We start from the raw sequence: 7,777 nt of genomic DNA, 5'->3' as shown, positions 1-7,777 counted from the left end.
GAGGAGGCTCCGACTAGATTCCACATCTGTTCTTTAAATTAGTTTTCAAAAATATTTTTTTAAAAGCAACTTAGTATAACAAGGCCATCCTACGAAGTTTCTCAAATCAAGTCTCTAGTCAGCTTTTGACTGATAGATGAAATTACAGATAATAAAGAAGGCCTCTCTCACCAGGTGTGAGACTAAACCAGCAGCTTCTGGGGCCTGATCTACAGTGTTCAGAAAGACACCCTGGCTTAAAGAGATAGACTAGTGACACTGCAGCCACCGCGGCCTCTGTAAAGGAAGCCTCCCAGTCACCAGTGGACAGACACATGTCTGCCCGCATTAGTGCTTGGGCCCTCCCTTATCTTGAGATTCACGAGTACGATCCCTGTGAGGGGGAACAACCCATACTTCTGTCGGAGGACGGATGTAATCCTTTCCAGGGCACAGCCTGGATGAATGATGCCAAACTTTCCAAGTACAGACAAGTCAAGGACAGTTGAGCCCAAGCAATACTCAGGGCTCTGCCCATCCCCAGTGGGCCCCGCATCAAAGGCCAGGGGTAACTGAGGCCAGAAATACTGGAGCTCCTTGACATCAGAGAACTGGCCTGAGAGCTAAGGGTAGTACTGGTAAGAGCAAGTGGTTCCCCAAATACCTGGGCCAAATCCTGCATGAAGGAACCCAGGTGCCTACAAGATGAATAAAGGGGTTCAGGTCCTTCCTGAGCTCTTGGGAGTTTTCCAATACCAGGGCCACTGGTTCTGGTAGTAAGTCTTTCAGGAGCACGTCGGGTACACTCACCATGGCAATACCTGTAGACGTCAGACACATGGCCCAGATAGATGGCCAGCAGCTTGGCCTTGCTGCGGCCCTTGTGGGGGTACACAGTGCCCAGTGCCACTGAGCACCTTGGCGAGCAGGCCTGGCCCTATGCTGTGTGGGTGTGCACCACCTCCATGGCTGGTGCCTATATGCAGCTCAGCCACAAAGGCCTAAACACGTTGGTCCAGCTGGCAGGGCCATGCTCCCAAGGAGCCACACCAGCCAGGCCTTTGGTGCCACCAGAGTGGAGCTCAGAAAGCAGAGGAGGTGGCCACTGTGGACGAAGCAACCCCCTCCCATCCCTGGTTCAACCCAATGCTGGAAGCCAGCATGGCTTTCAGCAGCCTGCAAATCTCTTGGACCGAACTCATGATAGAACTTTGGGGGTGAGGCAGAGGGAGGAGTTTCCGATGTGGGTTAATGAGTCAATCATGGTGATATTAACAGAGCTAGGGTTAAGGAGGGGAGGCTGTTTGGAAGAAGATATTGAATGGAGCTGTAGACATAATGAATTCGATGTATCACTTAGGATGCTTTCGGCTGCAAGTAATAACAAGACAAAACCAAACCAAATAAGAACCCATGCAAACAGTAAGGAACTGTTTTATTTAACATAGTTGGAAGCCCTTGTCCCAGATAAGATTCAATCAGCTGGTCATTCAGGACCTAGGTTCCACTCTTCTTATTGGACTTGACCTATCCCTCATGGTTGCAGATGGTTATCATGACTCCGACATTAGAAGACATAGCAGTATCGAGGAGAAAAGAAGTCATCGTTCATGTGTCTATTTGAGAGAGTTTTCCTAGGCATTCCCAGCAATCTCCCCTGTCTGCGTCCCATGCCCACTCCTTAAGCAATCGCGGGCTTTAGTCGATCGTGGGAGAGGATTTGTTTTGGAGGAGTCGTCCAGCACCACGAGCTGCAAGGTGACTGTGGCACACGCAAAGGGAGATAGCTTAGAAACAGTCGGAAACAAGGAACAGGGGACAGATTTTGGCTGAAGGTACCATAGACGTGCTATGAGGAAAGCTGTCCCCTGTGGGGACAGGCGCAGAGAGAAGAAAAAGGGGCCAAACACACAACTCCAGAGACCACCTCTATCTAAGGGGTATCTGAGGAAAAAAATTGCATTATAATGGTTGAGAACGTGACTCTGGACTCAAACAGACCTAGACAGGAATCCCAATCCTGCTGCTTATAAGCCATTGACGAAGATCCCTTCATCACTCAGAGCCTTACCTTCCTTGTCTGTGAAAGGGAACCAGGGAGTCCCACCTGCCAGGGCTGCTGTGAAAAGTTGATAAGAAAATGCACACAAAAGCTCCGCATGACCTCAGCCCACGGCAGCTGCTCCCAGCTGATGGTGAAAAAGAACAGCCCAGAGAGTGTCTGAAAAGTGAAGGGGGAAGCTGGTGAATAACCAGGATGAGATGGTGTCATTGAAGGCGCGGGGCGAGAGGATTTCAAGGAGGAAAGAGTGGGCAATTATGTCATCCGCTGAAGAGAGGTCAGGTCAGAAGTGGACTGAAAACTGCCCTTTGGATTTAGCAATTAGAAGGTCACTGTACCCTTGACAAGAGCACTCTCGGTGAGTGCTGGGGTTGGGAGCCAGGAAGCAGGGGGTCAGCAGTCAGGGCCAGAATTTGAGTCGCCTGGCTGCCAACCAACAGTAAGGTTCTTCACACCATGCCAAGAGCTGCTTGGTTTTGAAAATTCCTGTTTTAAGTCATGCCTCAAAACTACTCATTTGAAGAGCAGTAAACAGTAGGATTCCACAATCTGTGAACGAAACGGTCCCTCTTCATCATTTTTAATTTTTGTATGTGTGGATAAAGCGAAGGTGGTTGTTTCCTTTCATTAGAAATATGTTGCATCCTCTTGGAGGATTTGTGTTTACGTTACCATTTTATTGCTATATGGTTCTTTTTTATATAGCATATTTTGCTACCATAAAAACAAACAAACACAACAAACAAAACCCAAACAACATATGTGCTTTGCATTAAATTCAGAAAGTTCAAACCCCTCGCTCTGTGCACATTGTCGAGGCAAAGTGTGGGACTAGGAAAACCCTCTAAGAAACACGGGATTTGACAAATCCTCCTTTAAGAAACGATAGCAGTTGCTTTTGAGACCAATTTGGTCATACGGATCATGTTTGCCAGGGCTGTCATTAAAAGCCTACTATTTTTCCCATTGCAGAATATCTCCCAGTGACTCAAACGTGGGCAGAGGCTGAGCACGGTCAATTTCGTGACCTCCTTCACGCTACCCACCCCCTCCCCCACCCTGGCTATCTCAACTCCCCAGTGGATGATCTCTTATCCCTAGCAACAACTGGAGTCGCTACTGTTTCTGGACTCTGGTGAGGAAAGTGGGCATAGGGCCAAGTCTACTGGCCAGGGTTCCCTGTGGAAGATGCTAGAAGAGCACTGCACACTCTCTCACCACCAGTGACCCAAGTTCATCACCTCTGCCGAACATCTGGATTGCAACACACAGAGTTCAAAGGTCCAGCATGTGTGTCTGCACCTGGCCTGGCTGTTGAAACAGAATTGACCTCAAACCAAACAGCCGGCCTCTCTGCTGTTATTTAGGCGAGGGTTGGATGCCAGATATAAATATTAATTTCGGCATCTTCTCCCCACAGGACTTGGTGATTAAATGATGCATGTAAACTGTCTACTGTGCAGAAAAAGCAACTCTACTCTTCTCGGCGTCCTGAACTCTTCTCACAAGAAAGCTGATGCCCTTTCTGACCACTGTGAATGTGTGCGGGTTTACTTTAATAATATCACAGCTCCTCTCCACCGTGGGGTTCGCAGTAGCCTCTTGCATTTGAAGTCGGCCAGTGGTGGACAGACTGCAGGTATGGTGCATCCCAGTCCCGGGAGAGGCTTGTGAGCAAGCACTGTATGTTATTAAGACCTCCCAGAATTCATTGCCATTGCTGGGAGCACAGTCAGGAAGAGAGAGGCAAAAGGTGGCCCTGAGGCAGACGTGTGTCCTCAGTGTCCAGGAGCTCTGAGCCATTCCTCCTCTTTGATGTCAGCTAAGGAAGATGGATGAGAATGTGGGGGAGGAGGGGTAGGTGTGGCTGAGAGCAGCCAGGGGCAGAACAGGTGCAGTAGTGTAAGGAAAAGGTAGATCATGAGATTCCTGGGTACAGGAATGGACCTAGGTTTTCCATTTCTAAAAAGAGACGTGAAGACACAGAGAGCATGATTTGATTTCCACAAACATATATTAGCAAACAGATTATGATATCCAGTGTAGCAATGTTGGGGGACAAGGGCACGCTCAAAATACTACGGGGTTGAGAGGGGGAAAACCCTCTCCACTTGATTGGGAAAGCAATACAAGTTTCACAGAGACAGAAGCATTTGAATGAATGATGGATTCACTCCTTCACTCAACAAATGCTTATTGAGCCCTGTCATGTGCCAGCACCATCCTGGGGGCTCCGCAGATGACCGACAAGGTCACCGAGCTCACTCTTTCATGAAGTGAGACTGCATGCCTACTGAGTACCCAGCCCTGGAGGCTGCCCTCTTGGAGATTAACATTCTGTTGAAACAGATGAGTCACTTCATGGTGAGGCACCTGGGTGGCTCAGTCGGTTAAGCCTCTGACTTCGGCTCGGGTCGTGATCTCATATTCGTGGGTTCAAGCCTGGCGTCAGGCTCTGTGCTGACGGCTCAGAGCCTGGAGCTTGTTTCCGATTCTGCGGCTCCCTCTCTCTTTGCCCCTCCCCCTCTCATGCTCTGTCTCTCTCTGTATCAAAAATAAATAAAACATTAAAAAAAAAGCTGCCATGGGTGGCAGGACAGGCATGATAAGAAGGGGACTTGGTTTAGTCCAGTGGTTCACAACCTGGGACGGGGGCAATTCTGTCCCGCAAGGAAAATCTCCCAGTGTCGGGACACATTTGTGGTTGTGGAAACTGGGGCGGGGTGGGGGGGAGCGGGGGGCAGGCAGGTGCCACTGGCGTCTAGCAGGGAGAGGCCGGCAGTGCTGCCAGATACCCTAAGATGCCCGGGGCAGCCTCCACAGCAAAGAATGAACCAACCCAAAATGTCAATAGGGCCAAGGTTGAGGAACTCTGGCCTAGACCTAGGCTCAGGGAATGCTTTGGGGAAGTGCTGTTTGATTTGAGAAATAGCGGACACCAGAAGTTCAGAATGCTGCAGAATGAATAGGAGTCCAGCATCGAATCAGAGTAAATAGTGAAGAGAAAGATGGAGTCCCTAGGAGCTCCTGCTGAGAATGGAGGGGAGGTGGAGGGGGGTGGAGGGGAGTGGAGGGGAGGTAGTAGGAGACAAAACACAAAACCCAGTCGTTTTCAGAGTGACTAGAAGGTCTTCCGTGCCATGTTATGAAGTGTAGGCTTTATCTGGAGAGCGTGATGGCTTATACAACCTCCCCCCACCCCACTCACACATACATCTACCCCACTGGAAAATTTTAAATCTGGTGACATGATTCCACTTGTGTTTAGAACATCCATTCTAACAGCAATGCAGGTGGTTGTGGGGGATGGGGGCAGGGAGGTAGGGACTGGAGGCATGTGAGAGACTTTTGCAATACGAAATGATGGCTGGAGGCCACAGCAGCAGACATGGGGGGAAGCTGCAACAGACTCCTGAGGATAGAGAAATTTTTATACTTGATGATTAATTGGGTGTTGGGAAAGAAGGAATTCCTTGGGATGACTCCGAGGTTTCTAGCTGAGAGCTAGTGTGAGTGGTGAGGTGTGTGACAGAAGAGAAGTCATTTGTAGGGGACATAGTTCAGTTTACAGATATGGTGTTGATGGTCCTGTGGGGACATCCAAGCAGACACATTCTGTTCACAGAGAGAAAAGGAGATCTGGTGCTGAGAAAAGACACGCCCTGGAGACAAGGATGTGGGAATCACAAAGGGCCACCAGTGGTAACCAAAGTCTTAAACGTGGAGAAGGCGCTCCAGGAAAGAGCCTGGTGAGAGATGAGAAGGCAAAGGGCAGAATGCCGGGGTTCATTCAGAGTTGAGGGGCAGAAAGAGAAGGAACCACCGAGGACGGACCAAAGACCTGGAAAGAGCAGTGACACACACCAAGAGAGGGACTCCTTTTAAGACTGAGAAAGTGGTCAAGCTGTCTAATGCAGCAGAAGTTAAGCAGGATGTGAAATTAGATGAAGCTCTTCGACATGTCAATCAAGAGGTCATGGGTGACCTTTTCAAGAGCAGTTTCACTACAATGGTGGGTGAGGAATTTATTTAAAAACACTTGATTACTCAAATCAGGAGGAAGAAAATGGGAACCGAATGTCTTTATATCAGGGCAGGATTTGAATAGCGGTCACTCCGCTGGCTTGGCAAACAGGCAAGGAGTAAATCAGTTAGGCAGAACACCAGATTAACAATAGGCCCAATCATAAAAACAGTTATGGTATACCAACAAGACGTTTAGAGGCAAACAGCCTGAGTGGATTTGGCAGCTTAGCAGTGTCTTTAAGAATCTAGACTCTATCTTTCTGCTCTGGCATGCTGATGCTAGTTACCACGTGGTCACAAAATGCCAGCTGCCGCTCTAAGCATCCCATCCCCACGTGACAGTCCCTAAAGCAAGAAGGAAGATGCCAGGGACCAAAATGAGGCTCACCTCACCCTCCTCTCTCCTTTTATCGGGAAACTTTCCCTTCTATCTTATCACTTGCCTTCTCTTAGACCAGTTAAGATAACGGTAGATAGGACTGGCCTAAGTAGCTTGCCCAATCGTGAGTCTTCCCCTGGGGTGAGGCGCACAGCTCCTTGAAGAGAATTGGTGTTCTGCTCACTAGAAGGGAGACTGGCAGTTGGAGTGACAACCTATAGTGTCTGCCATAGGAAACCATCCCTTCATGGGGGAGGGGAGCACAGCAGAGACCTTACAGAACAGGACCAGCCCTTGGATGCTTTAAAAAGAGTGACTGGCTTTTATAGTGAGATGTCAGATGGATAGATGCTATTTATATGTCCATTTTATTTTATTTTTTTACATTTATTAGTTTTTGAGAGACAGATAAAGACAGAGTGTGAGTAAGGGAGGGGCAGAGAGAGAGGGAGACACAGAATTGGAATCAGGCCCCAGGCTCTGAGCCGGCAGCAGAGAGCCCACCACAGGGCTTGAACTCATGAACCATGACATCATGACTCAAGCCAGATGCTAAATCAGACACTTAACCGACTGAGCCACCCGGGAGCCCCTATATGTCTGTCCATTTTATAGAGGTGAAAACTGAGGCGAGTGGAGGTTCAATAACTTGCCTGAAGTCCCTCAGCTAACAGCATCTGACCCAGGACCACCCCGTCCCAAAGCCAGTGCACGCGCTGAGGACACTCTACCATGGCCTTCAATAAAAAGAAGCCACTGGGAAGTTTTGTTACACCCTGGTGGTGGAAGCAATTGTATGAGAGGATGGAAAAATGTGCTGCCATGAGCTTTCTCTCCTTTACCAGTGTCCTGAGATTTCAGCCTTTCATTTTTCCACACCACTTTGCAGCGAAAGCACATCCAGCAGACCGCCCATCCCTTCCAGCCTCACCCCCGAGGTAACCAGCTCACTGGTCTTACACTGCTCCTCCAGGAACTGGAGACGGAGGCGGGTAGGCGTGCCCATGGGCTAGGGCTAGGTGCTAGATGGTAACCAGAACTTCTTCCTGGTGGGTGCAGTGTCTCAGATGAGGTTTGGTGACTAGGACTAAATTCTGGTCATTTATATGGAGTAAAAGGGAACCTCCAATCGAAAAAGGACAGAAACTCTCGGGTGTTCAACAGGCTTTCAGGGAGAATCTGGGTTCACATCTTGAGATGCGGAACAATGGGAGCTAAGGTTGCAAGCTACGTTCTCGGCTCTGCGCCCAGCCTTCCATAGGCATCCTCTCACTGAACCTCGCCGTGAGGTTAGAGGAGAAACTTTTCTTGTCTCCATTTTATAGATGAGG

The 7,777-nt window shown here is 49.1% G+C and overlaps 1 pseudogene; it reads right to left on the bottom strand.

Annotated features, from left to right (window-relative positions):
* Positions 1–296: 296 nt before the first annotated feature.
* LOC115274463 lies at positions 297–7,452 on the bottom strand (annotated as a pseudogene).
* Positions 7,453–7,777: the final 325 nt, after the last annotated feature.

The sequence above is a fragment of the Suricata suricatta genome, chromosome 12 (assembly GCF_006229205.1).
Source record: "Suricata suricatta isolate VVHF042 chromosome 12, meerkat_22Aug2017_6uvM2_HiC, whole genome shotgun sequence".
Lineage (NCBI taxonomy): Eukaryota > Metazoa > Chordata > Mammalia > Carnivora > Herpestidae > Suricata > Suricata suricatta.
The sequence above is the reverse complement of the archived record's forward strand: the minus strand, read 5'-3'. Positions and strand labels throughout refer to the sequence as shown.